Below are 13890 nucleotides of genomic sequence, written 5' to 3'. Positions count from 1 at the left end.
TTTTTTCATTCATCTAAGGAATGACCACATTGTGCAGATGCTAACCTATGAATGCATGCTTGGGCTTAGTGAACTATTGGTAAAAGGAAACAGCAGTTTTGACTCCAGTGATGGAACCCTCTTCAACTGTGTAGCATGAGAGACCTACTGTATTACAAATTTCTTCATTCTTTTTTGTGGAGTGAGTCTTATATAGCACTTAAGACTTGGTTTTACATGCTGCTAAGGCTGGAAGAAAAGTGGCTTAAGTGGATTTTCTGTTTAGAGGATGTGATGGACCTTACATAATGACCTGCCTCAGCTATGAACATAGAGGAGAGGAGAGAAAAAAGAGGAAAGTTTCCATATTGCTCCTTTCTCCTAGGGAAAAGAAGTGAAAGTGCTTTATGCAGCTCCATCTGAGTTTATGGTGTTTCACTTTCTTATAACTCTCTTTTTTGTAAAAGCATAAATAACTTTTTTCCTTTGACCAAAGATGGGTTCTTGGGTATTTGGTTTGTTTTTCTAGGCAACAGGTGTAATGTTTGGCTGAAAAGTCTTGGACTCAAGTAACTTTCTCCAGTTGGAACTGAACTTTCTCATCAGAGAATGGACCTCAGAAGAAATGTACCCAAACATGTGATTGGTTCAGTGTAGATTTAGAAGAAATTCAGAGTCTGAAAAAAAGTGGACAAAACCCCTCAAACAGGAAAAATAATTCCAATAAGAAAAGTAATGCACTTCCTTTCTGTTAAAACATATACTATCTGATGAACAGTCTATAGGGTAAAGCTGTCTTTGCTTCCAAATCAACAGCGGACCATTATATGAATTGCCAGGTCTTTATATAAGAAGAATGAAACCTTTTATAGTAAGTCTTTGTGAGTAGAGAAAGAATTTAAAGCTGCTTTGATGAAATTAAGATCAAATAAAAAAAAATGTACGGTAGTACAGTACAACAGCTGGCTTACAGAGGCTGGCATCGAATGAGCAGGTAAGAAGAGTTACTGACTGGAGGAGGGAGAGGAGGTGGGAGATTGTAGAGCTGAAGGATCATCAGCAATAGAAGGAGGGCAAGCTGCAATTTCACTCGTGCTTGACATTGATGGAATGCACATTCGCATCTTTGAAAGTTTGAAACTTGAAGGTTCATAGGCAGGGGACTTATTGTACAATTTTCCAGAGTGGCTGTATTAATTTATATTCCCACCAACAGTGTTTCTGGGTTCCCTTTTCTCTATATCTACACCAACAAATTCTTCTTTATAATAGACATTCTTACAGGTGGGAGGTGATACCCCATTCTGGTTTTTATTTGCATTTCTCTGATGATGAGTGATGTTGAGCATCTTTTCATGTACCTGCTAACGAAATATATATCTTTTTTAGGAATATGTCTGTTCAGATATTCTGTCCATTTTTAACCAGGTTGTTTGTTTTCTTACTATTGAATTCTATGAGTTTTTAAATATATTTTGAATATTATCCCATTTTTAGATATATAATTTACAAATATTTTCTCCCATTCAGTAAGTTGCCTTTTCATTTTATTGACAGTTTCCTTTGCTGTGCAGAAGCTTTTAAGCGTGATATGGTTCCACATTTTATTTTTGCTTTTGTTTCTTTTGCATATACTGTCAGATTAAAAAAAAAATACTGCTAAGACCTATGTTCAGGAGCTTCCTGCCTATATTTTCTTTTAAGAGTTTTATGGTATCAGATCTTACATTCAAATTATTAATCCAGTTTGAATTAATTTTTGTGTGTGGTGTAGGTGAACAGTCCAGTTTCATTCTTTTGCCTGTGAACTTTCTACCTGTCCAATTTTCCCACCACCTCTTACTGAAGAAACTGTCTTTTCTCCATTGTATATTCTTGACTCCTTTGTGGTAAATTAATTGATCATATACACAAGTGTTTATTTCTGGGCCTTTTTTTACTGGAAACTAGGGCTACTTATTGATTTTTTCTCACATACTTTATCTTGCACATTCCTCGCACCCAGTATGGTTAACTCTGCTATGGTTTTCGATTTAAAGCTAAGAACACAAAGATCCAGAGAAAGCATGTTACTACTTATGGTCACCATTTTATAAGTAACATGGATGAAACTTAATCAGGTACCCTGAGTTTAAAGACTGTCTTCTTTCTGCAATCCTACCACATTATTATATCCACTTTCATAACTTCAGTGTCTCATCCTAATATGTTAATTGTAGAGATCTTTCACAAGGAAGTTACAGAAATATCACAGAAGGTTGATTACCAAAACTCTCCATCTCTATTTGGACACCAAGACATATCCATCCTTTCTCTTACTGTGCTACCAGAGGAATAGAGCCAGCTCCAGTGTATGTGCAGTGGCTGATGCCGTCACTCATACAGAAGCCTTCTGGTACTTGGCCAACTATTAATATATGTCAGTGTGGCTCTGCTCTCAAATCTTGAAATCTGTTTGCTCCATTCTGAAAACATGTGAATGTTCAATTTAAGAAAAATGTAAAGGCGTCTTGCTTTACAGATTCTGTGAAAAAAACAAAGCCAAACAATTTTTACCAAAGTTGGCTTATAATTTAGTTTTCCACAAGAAGAAATGTTTCAGTATTATACATGATAAAAAAAAATAGAGGTAGAAGCAATATACACTTAGCACAGAGGGTGAGGAAACATGAGACATGAATCATCTGTTAGTCTATCAAATAAAGTGACAAATACAACATCTTAAAAAAAAAGTTTTGTGAGATGAGTGTGAAATCCTGGAAAATAAAAAGAGCCTAGAAATCACATCAAGCTCTGTATCTACAGGTAATAGCACAGAGGACTTGTGAGACTTCCACCTATTTCATTGTATATTTTTGCCACACCATTACTAAGATGAATTATTAGTTATGCCCAAGTAACTGATATTTCCTCTTACAGTTTTGTTTTAAAAATTCTAAAATTCTAAAATCTTTTCCAACTCTTATGCCATCATTAATTTTCAGGATTTGTGTGATTATTCTGTGGCTCAATCCTGTCCAACTCTGTGCAACTCCATGCACTGTAGCTCACCAGACTTCTCTGTCCATGGAATTTTCTAGGCATGGAATTTTCCAGAATACTGGAGTGGGCTGCCATTTCCTTCTCCAGGGGATCTTCCCAAACCAGGGATTTGAACCCATGTCTTTCACGTCTTCTGAATTGGCAGGCAGATTCTTTACTACTGCACCACCTGGGAAACCCCAGTTCTCAAGATAAAGCTTAAAATTCATAGGCAATGTCAACATGATTCAGATTTGCTTCTTAAGTATTATTGTTGCTGGAGGCTTTTCTTTTGGGTTAAACAAAGAAATACATATTGAAATGCAGATTCTTTAGCCCCATAAAAGAGGAGCTGATGCAGGAAGTCTCTTAGGGTTCTGAAATCTAAATTCTTAAGAATCTTACCAAGTGATTCTTGTAATCATGCAAATGTGGGAACATGTGCACTAAACAGGCCACTTTTATTAGTAACTGGATTATGAAAAAATATGGTAGTGTTTTGCAGCAGAGATATTTTATTTTAATGACTTTGTGTTTATTGGAATATGACTGGGGGTTATGATCAACCTAGAGAGCATATTAAAAAGCAGAGGCATTACTTTAGCAACAAAGGTTCATCTAGTCAAGGCTATGGTTTTTCCAGTAGTCATGTATGGATGTGAGTGTTGGACTATAAAGAAAGCTGAGTGCCAAAGAATTGATGCCTTTGAATTGTGGTTTTGGAGAAGACTCTTGAGAGTCCCTTGGACTGCAAGGAGATCCAACCAGTCAATCTTAAAGGAAATCAGTCTTGAATATTCATTGGAAGTACTGTTGCTGAAGCTGAAACTCCAGTACTTTGGCTACCTGATGCAAAGAACTGACTCACTGGAAAAGACTCTGATGCTGGTAATGATTGAAGGCGGGAGGAGAAGGGGATGACAGAGGATGAGATGACTGGATGGCATCACCGATGCAATGGACTTGAGTTTGAGTAGGCTCTGGGAGTTGACGATGTACAGGGAAGCCTGTCATGCTGCAGTCCATGGGGTCGCAAAGAGTCAGACATGACTGAGCGACTGAACTGAACTAAAGAAGCACTCTGGTAGTGAGAAAAGAGCAGCTATTGCTCTTGAGCAAATGAAAGAAACGTTTACATTTGGGTGATATAGGGATGTTTAGCTTTCAGATCTGATGTTTAGTGTTTACAGCTTTTGTGGTCATAAAAGCATTTTTATATTTTAACTATTGCTGTAAAAATAGCATTTTTTCTGGTCCAAATTTCCCTTGTCCTTAACTCTTTCTTTTTAAACTAGTTTTATTAGAAAATAAACATAATAAAGCTATTATATGAGTATTTTGATTTGAGTTCTCTGAGAAACATGCTCTAGCAGAGAAGGCGGTGTACTAGTTTATTTAATACTCATACACCTATGAGAGACCCATTTGTTTCTCATTTCATAGATAAATGAACAGAACCTAAAAGAGGTTAATTAACTTGACCAAAGTCACACAGCAGATAGGTGGTAAATTCAACACAGATTTCAGGCTGCCTGGCTTCAATTCCAAGGAACTCTGTAATATACTACTCACTTGGAAGAGTGTACTTGGTTGTTTTTCCTTAAAATGGACACTCTTGTCTTCTATTCCCCATGAAAAAATCCACAAATGGTATTCTTTAAAATCGATTTAGTCAGATTATTTGATGGTAGTTCTCTTTTAAATAGAAATTCTAAGAACAAACTCGTAAAGTACAACTATTGTGTGTGTGTGTGTGCGTGTGCATGCACACACACACATGTTCTGTGCTGCAGAGTGAATGAGGGATGGTTATGCTATGAGCAGTATTTGTCTAAATGGGCAAATGATTTTCCATTCTGTCACCATGTACTCTTTCCCTCATGTTGTTTTCATATCCTTTATTGCAACTTTCGAAATGGAAAGTGCATGATGTCAGGCTAGCTGTAGAAGCATGCCTTTTCCATTTTAAAAGCATATGTGGAACTCTGTAAGAAATCAATCTCAGCTTACGAAAATTTTCTCAGATTTGAATCTTCTGCACTATTCCAATTAAAGTGGATCTTTTCTCTACCATGAGAGTTGCACTGTATAACTGATTACCAAGCACATCATGTAAACTGCTCTTAGAAACTGCAAACAGCCCATTATGGAGAATGCACCTTATTAACAAAGGTCATATTAGAATCTCACCCTGGTAAGTAATCGCTTCAAATGTACAGTACATCAATAGGCACATAGGCTAGGAAGCAGTGTTTTCCAATTAAATGAATCAGTTTGACCTTCTGAACTATAAATAAACTGCAGCAACAGCTCCTGATTAGGCTTAAGGAGTCTTACTTCCATGGCAAACAAATGCCTCAGAACTTAAGCATACTTAGAAAGTTAATCCTGTAAGGAGTCGATGAACAGATTTAAAGTTTCAGCACTAATGACTTGGACCCGAGTTTCTTCAAATTTCTGCAGTGCAGGCAGAATGAGAATGTATCCCTCTGAATAGATAAACAAGCCCTGAATTAGTTTTCACCCTCCTTCAGGATAACTAATTGAACAGAAGTAAACCCATTTTCGGAGAAGGCAATGGCACCCCACTCCAGTACTCTTGGCTGGAAAATCCTATGGACGGAGGAGCCTGGTAGGCTGCAGTCCATGGGGTCGCGAAGCATCGGACACGACTGAGCGACTTCACTTTCACTTTTCCCTTTCATGCATTGGAGAAGGAAATGGCAGCCCACTCCACTATTCTTGCCTGGAGAATCCCAGGGACGGCGGAGCCTGGTGGGCTGCCGTCTGTGGGGTCGCACAGAGTCGGACACGACTGAAGCGACTTAGCAGCAGCAGCAGCAGCAAACCCATTTTCAAAACAGAATAAAAATATTTGCTTCCTTTACTTAACAAATAAACTATTTACTTCCCTTAGTAATGGCTTGGTTGGGCTACTGCCCCTACATGATAAGTGTAATTAACTATACTCAGTGGAAATTTTAACCAGTATGTCAAAAAATAGATTTTGACCCTTGTTTATTTTTACTTGATATCTATCTTTAGAACTAATTCAAAACCCACTCATTCCATTTAGATCTGAAGTTAAAATGCAATCCAACTCTTTAATTTAAAAGCATTGTGCTTAGTAGCTATCTCTATAGGGCTGACAATGCTGACCCATCTTCAAGAGACAGTACACTTGAGTTGCTTTTCTGTGTTAGCAGCGGATTTCCATAACCTTTGTAGCTTTCAGTTTTCTCTTCTGTAAAATGAAGGCCATGGTGTAAATAAGATTTAAGCCTTAGAGGCTAAAATTTCTATTAATCTCTATACATATATAGCTAACAGAAGTTCAGATATTGTTTAACCAGTTCAGATAGAAATGATTAATTTTCAGTATTTACAGTATTCACTAATTTTTATCATAATGAATGGGAGAGATGATAAATACATAAGTATGTAAAATTCTGCAAATTCAAAGAAATAATGGTTATTATATTTTCCCATTAGGGAGATAAGAGATTTAATAATTAAGAATACAAGCTCACCTTATATAAATACCATTTTGAAATTTTTATATGAAAATTCAGTTTCTGAGAACAGCTTTGAATAGCTTTGTGGGCTCTTTAAATTTGAATAAAAGTCCTAGCCTAGGGCTCTGACTGCTGATGGGAGACAATACAGTTTTTTCATACCATTTCCTCTGACAGAAACAGGAGGGAAAAAACAAACTGAATGGTGCTCAGTCACTCAGTCGTGTCCTACTCTTTGTGACCACAGGGACTGTAGCCCACCAGGCTGCTGTGTCCATGAAATTCTCCAGGCAAGAATACTAGAGTGGGTTGCCATTTCCTGCTTTGGGGGATCTTCCCAACCCAGGGATGGAACCCTCGTACCCCTGTCTTTTGAGTCATCTCCTGCATTAGCAGATGGTATCTTTTCTACTAGCACCCACCTGGGAAGCCCCAGATTTGAAATCTCCCATATCACATCCCATTATTTACATGTATAATCTCTTTACCTACTGGATTTAACAATTCCAGCAATTCCAAGGCAGGGATGGGGGAGGGGAGAAACATTTCCTTGAACTAAGATTCAAGAGTATTTGTTTCAAATGTTGAGAAAGGGTAATGTGAGGTTGATCGATCATACAGTAGGTGGTATCAGGGACATATAGAATTGACCTGCATCACATGAAGTTAGAGAGTCAATATTTTATTTGACGTAGAACGGTCCCCTACTTGTGATAGTTTGATTTACTACTTTACAGTAGTGTGAAAGTGATACAGTTCAGTAGAAACCGTACTAAGAATTTTGAAATTTTCTCTTTTCTGGGAGCAGGGCATGTACAGTGTGACATTCTCTCATGAAGTGGGCCATGACAGCAAACTTCAGCTCCCAGTCAGCTATAGGATCATGAGGGTAAACAACTGGCATGCTTAAAGCATTCTGTACTCACACAACCATTCTGTGTCAAACTATCAGTACTGTATTCCATAAATTAGATGAGGCATTCAGCACTTTATTAGAGGATAGGCTTTGTGTTAGGTGATTTTGCCCAATTATAGGCTAATGTAGAGCTAATGTAAGTGTTCCGAGCACGTTCACAGTAGGCTATGCTCAACTATGATGTTCAGTAGGTTAGGTGTATTAAATGCATTTTTGACAATGATGTTTTCAACTTATAATGGGCTTATTTGGACATAACCCCACCCTAAGCCAAGGAAGCTCTGTAGTGTAATGGTTGGAAAATGAGCTCATCATCTAAATATACTTGGGTGAAAGTGTAACTTTTGATAAGGTTTTTCCATAACGTTTTGTACATCTAAATGCATACTTATCATGACATGTGTCGATGCCTGAAGTGAAATTTTGAAGTGGGGAATGCTTCTTTCTTTTGTCCTCTATCTGTGTAGCTTTTTGTGTCCTTAAGCACTCTTTTGTCCTCTAAATATCACTACTCTTCAAACTCAAGGAAAGGCATCTGCCAGGTAGATTCGCTGGAAAGCTTTTGTGACTTAATATGTCATTCAGAGCCCACTAGGCTCCTCTATCCATGGAATTCTCCAGGCAAGAATCCTAGGTTGGGTTGGCATTCCCTTCTCCAGGAGATCTTCCCGACCCAGGGATTGAACCTGGGTCTCCTGCATTGTAGATAGATTCTCTACCATCTCAGCCACCAGAGAATCCCCTTAATTTAATAAAATATTGAATATATTTAAAAGAGAAAGGATTAACTCAAGTGACTGATCTCTACTAATAAGGTGCAACCTGGATCCAGGAAGTATTTCTAATAAAAACGATCTTCCAGATGCTCTTCTTATTCTATAACACAGGCAGGGACCTGTTATTTCTTTCTTTTCTCAAGGTTGTGAGGAGATGCTGAGATAAGGTAAGCTCACCAGGATTAGCATTTTGTTCACTTCTATTCCTATTTTCCCCCAGCACTTAAACAGTGCCTGACATAGAGTGTGTCCTTAATACATGTATGTTAATTTATGAGTCTCTGTCTACCAAAATTACTGTCTCTTACTACCAAAATTCAGGCAAATGCTTTTGAAGAAGAAGTCATAGACAAGTCTGCCCCATGTAACTAGTTATTTGGGGACAGAGTGAGGAAGTGTCTATCTGCACTTTTAAGATTCAAAAGGAGCCTGAACTGTGAGAGGCTTTTCCATCAGACCAAAGAACAGCAAACAGACTGCTCCTTTGAGTTAAATTCTGCCTTGTGTTCTGTGGTAGTTTCAGCTTTTTCGTGGGTATTTTTTCCTTTTCCTTAGGGTATTAGAATTCTATGAAGTCGAGTTTTCAGGTATTGAGTAGCAAGCTCCCCCAAATAGGAGAGGAAATTATTTTAGCTAACTCTGCCTCGGAGGCAAATGTTTACTGAAGAAGGACCATTAATTAATCTTGGGACAATAAAACCCTTTTCCTCTCCTGTCTCCAGTTAATAATGCATGACTGAAAGTTATGTTCTAACTGTAAATCAGGACAAATAAAAACGTACCACAAACTTATTTTCCTCCCAAGTCCAATAGCTTGATATGTATGTTGTTTTAATATTCCCACTTGGGGCTGTACATCTAGTGTTATCTTCAAAAATGTGCTAACAAGCCTGAAAGTATTGGGGCTTTTTAATATATTTTATTACAATGGAGGATTTTGAAAAATGCAATCTGATGCATCTTACTCAGAACATAATGTGAAAGCAAAATAGGAAATTAGAACTCAGCAGTAGAATTTATGCCACATGGTAAAATTGTCTTAATTCATTATCTTGCATTAAATACTATATTTCTTTCATTTATGACATAATTTTTTATGCTGCTAGCATTTTTAAAATAAGAATATTTTATTTTTTATCCAGAAGATTTTATATAGTCAAACCTATTTCTAGGAAGGGAGCTTGGATGACCCAGTAGTAATGTGTTAAGGCCACTGGCTTACTTTTAAAAATGTAACAGACCATTAGGAATAATATTGAGGTGAAGGTCTAGAATTTTAGAGAAGACATTTTGGGATTCTGGGGAGAATTGGATAAGTTGTAAATTAACTCATTATTCAGATATGTAGTAGTCTGGTTCAAACAAAATGGACTTCTTTACAAATATCGATAATGCTGATAATTATGAGTTACAAGTTCATAATTTCACCATAACAAGAAGTGTGAGGCCACATTAAATACTCTAGAACAGTTTAACTACTAAATGCCTTTGTAAATTGGATACATTTATTGAATTCCATTGAGATCTGTTTCTACAGGGTAAAATGCAAAGATTGAATTAAACCTGTATTTTAAGGACCCATTAGGGATTCACAGACTGATACCTGAGAAGTTTGTGGAGAGAAAACTTATGTAGTATTAGGGTCTGAATTGAATAGCCAACTGCCATAATCAGAATTAATATAGCTTGTTGGGTGGATCTCATGCCTCTAAAGAAGCATTTTTAGGAAGGAACAAAAGATTTATGAGAGATCTAGTGGATTTTTCCATACCTTAGGAAATAGACATTCATCACAAAGCTACAGAAGGTGCACCTTAGTTAAAGTGAGGATGAATCCAATTGTTTATCCTAAGCCAAGTTGTCATCAGAGATGACAACAGAAAAGAAAGCACTATGGGCAACAACTGTGAGAGTTTCACTTGGTGAGGGGTCTTATGTGTATCCTGATAGGGTAAACAATTAGCAGTTAACAGGTTTACACTGTGGCCCCTATAGTGTATGGATATATCAAGAGCTTCTGGGCAATCATTTGAGGAGAATTGTAAATATATGGGCAATAATCTGGACAGAAAAGCAGCAGTAGATACAGGCATTCAATCTGTGAAAAGTAAAGAGATAGGCAAACTCTAGTTGTGCTGATTTAAACAGGCACTTCTAATAACATCTCTGGCAGTCAACTGTTCATTATTTTACAGTAACTTTCCCAAAGATGGAAGAAAAGTGTTTAATTTTTGAAGAATTTGTGTATTAACATATCATTCTCTTTTGATTTATGAAAGAGGAATGAGTTTGATTAATAAAAGAGCTTGTTGATCCAGCAGAATTTAAAATTAACTTTGTTTCTACGTGGCGATCTTATTTTTTATTTTTTGAAATTAAAAGAAAAAAGATTCTGCATTGTAAGCGGTTAAGTTAAGCTGATACATAGTATTTTCCTTTATATCATCTGCCATATATTTGTAGAAGATGATATAGCTGAATTCACAATATAAATGTACAAGTATCTTCATTATTACATGAACCACTCTGTAATAAATAATTATCACTTATTGTGATAGTTAATTTTATGTGTCAGTTTGACTGGATCATGGGATGTCAGATATATATTTAAACATTACTTCTGGGTGTGTCTGTGTGGGTGTTTCCAGAAGAGGTTAAGCATTTGGATCAGTGGACTGAGTGAGGGGAAAAAACCTAGGCTTCATCCAGTGGGTTGAGGGCCTGAAGAGAACAGGAAGATAGAGGAAAGGTATCTTTCTCTCTCTGGCTCTCTCTTCCTTTCTCTCATTCTCTACCTGACTGCTGAGCTTGGGCATTGATTGTATCCTGCTCTTGGCATTTCTTGTTCTCAGGCCTTCAGACTTGGACTGAAATCTACACCATTGGCTCTCCAGCTCTCAGGCCTACTAAGTATGTCATTGACCTTCCTGGGTCTCCAGCTTGGAGACTGCACATCACAGGACTCCTCAGACTCCATCATTACATGAACCAATATGTTATAATAAGTCTTTTTGTGTATATTCTTTGCTTCCATTTCTTTGGAGAACCCCGACTAATATACTTAAATCACAAAATAAACATTGCATACATACAAATGATAAGTACTTATAAATTATCAGCTAATTGGCCAATTATTTTTGAGCAAATGTACTGTCATGAAAATTTTTTCAGTGTAAAAATTATCTGCTGTTAAAATTTTATGGGTTTATCATGTTCATATTATTTCAAACTGTTACACATTTAAAAATAATTTCTAAGTTTTTTTGCTATTATTTCTCCCACATATCAGGATAAAAAGGTAGGTTTTAGAAAACAAAATGGAAAGCCATCAGAGACATAAATAAAAGAAAGTGTTTTGCATTATTTAGATACATTTTTAGAGAAAATATATGTAATGCTATAAAAAGGAGAAGACTTCAGAGCTATCAGTCTTAGTATAGTATAGTACTAATATGTCATTAATGAATAAGCATATGAATTTAGCTTCTACCTCCATGTCAACCAGAATTGATAAATTTCAAGAAAAACTGGGATAAAATGTATATGAAGATTCATTAAACAAAATATGTTTTCTGGAGATCTGGACACTTGATGATGTAATTTGAATATTAAACAATGGAATATTTGAAGAATACCAAATGACAGAACAGAGCTCAGAAGCATTGAGTTCTTCCAAACTGCTAAAATTATACTCGATACTTATTACTTCATTAAAAACCAAAGGATTCTATTTTTTTTTTTCTATCTTCCAAATTAGGTAGGGGTGTAAAATGTTCAACTGAAAAATGAGAAGGGGGACAATATAGACAACATTTATCAAATACTCTTGACAAAAAATGAAAGTGTGAATAGAGTTGTGTTCAAAATTGAAATTTGATAAACTATTGAAGCTTTCTAAACAGAGATTAAAAATGAACATACGAAAATATTGGCAAGATTTTGTTGAGTGAATTATATTAAATTTTGCCAAGGCAAGAGCTAGTGCTCAGAGGATAATCCAAGAAACTCTATGATCTATCATGGGATATTTGCTATTGCAGAAAGTATATCAAAATGAATGTTTTGAGGTTTTTTTGTTTTGTTTGATTTTTTAATCTAGCAAAAGACATAGTCAAAGAACAATCATACATATTTTGGAAAGAGTTCTTAAAGGAAAAAAAGAACAAACTAAATCTAGACATAAAAAATTGAGGTGTAAGAGATACAATAACACTGCACATACACTTGGAAAAGAGAACATATAGGAGACACACAAAATATTTAAATATATTTTACACTTCTTGTTCTGTGCATTGTCTAAATTTGGTAAGGTGAAAATCTATATTGATTCTGACACATTTAAAACACTTTTTAGGGTGAACATATATTAAAGTATCCTAAAAATATATATTTGTCTGCATAAGTTTGCAGCCATTATCAAAACAACAATGAGAAAGTTGACTTGATGCCTTTGTGCCACAGAATACTCATTAGAGGATACTCTTCTAATGGTTTTAGAAATTGTTGATGTATTTATAAAGATCTAGATTCTGTAAAGAAAAGCAGATATGCTTTAAAAATTTGCTTTAAACATTTGATTGGTTTGCACTAACAATATTTCAAGTGAAATTAATTTTATAGGCAAATGATGCATGAACAAAAATCAGTGTATAAGAGTTTCTGAAGTTACTGAAGAGATTATGAAATTCTTTGAAGAAAACAAATTGTTGATATTTATTAAACTATTAATAATGCCAAATAAATTATTCACTACCATTACTGACACCATTTTCTCCAATTCAAAACACTGTAGAAAAAGTATAAAGAAGACTCATTTTGTATATCAGCCTCACAATCAGCACATCTGTGATATAATCTGAAAATCAATTTTTCATGTCATATGCAATTTCTCTCTTATGGAAGGCTTACTCTGTTGAAAGAATTAGATTTTGTATGTTTAAAGTAGCATTATATATTTACCAATGAAATTGACTGATGACCATAGTAAGAAATGTGCTATAGATGAGACCTCTATTCTTAAAGAACTAAAATTCTTAAACTTTATAAAACCTAGTACAATTTTCTTTATAGTCTTGCTATATATTTGGATGCAAGTTTGCTGGACATCTTTTAAAATATTTTTAAAGCCCTTGTTCTATAATAACTTTGTCAGCAAAGGAAGAAGTTCCTCATTAAAGATATTAAAAATGACTTGATCCACACTGTCCCAGGAATCAAGTTTATTTTTTAATATAAAACAAATATTGGAGCAAGCATGCCTGGAAACTGTAATAAAAATTTTCATTTTCATGAAACCAAGGTAGATAACTCTTTTAACAACAAATTATTTTATCCTAGTGAACTTAACTTTTAAATAATTGCAATTAAAAATTCAGATTGTATTATTATTTTCAGATTTTGATTTGTAGAAGTTGTGCTGAATGACTTTATGTTTTCTTATCACTGTTATTATTAAAAATGAAAAAATTCCTTTCACTTCTTTCAACTTGAGGATGGTATGATTCTTTTCTAATTTGACTAAAGACAATGTGTTCCAAATATTCCCTTTTACATTTCAAAAGTCTGTCTGAGGGAGTCAAATCATAGGGTTTTATTTTAAGTCTTATTAAGATTTAAGATATGATGAAAGCAAAGTTTCCACCAGATAAAGAGGTGAAGGAGAAAGTGCTGTGATTTGTATATG

The 13890-nt window shown here is 35.4% G+C and overlaps 1 long non-coding RNA gene across 1 annotated transcript in view; it reads left to right on the top strand.

Moving 5' to 3' along the window:
- The window catches only part of LOC145544844 (uncharacterized), a 130154-nt gene that overhangs the window by 113709 nt on the left and 2555 nt on the right, over positions 1–13890 (top strand). The window lies entirely within an intron of this gene.

This window comes from Giraffa tippelskirchi, chromosome 1, assembly GCF_054371585.1.
Source record: "Giraffa tippelskirchi isolate mGirTip1 chromosome 1, T2T-mGirTip1v1.2.pri, whole genome shotgun sequence".
NCBI classification, from domain to species: domain Eukaryota; kingdom Metazoa; phylum Chordata; class Mammalia; order Artiodactyla; family Giraffidae; genus Giraffa; species Giraffa tippelskirchi.
This window is presented reverse-complemented; position numbering and strand designations above follow the sequence as displayed.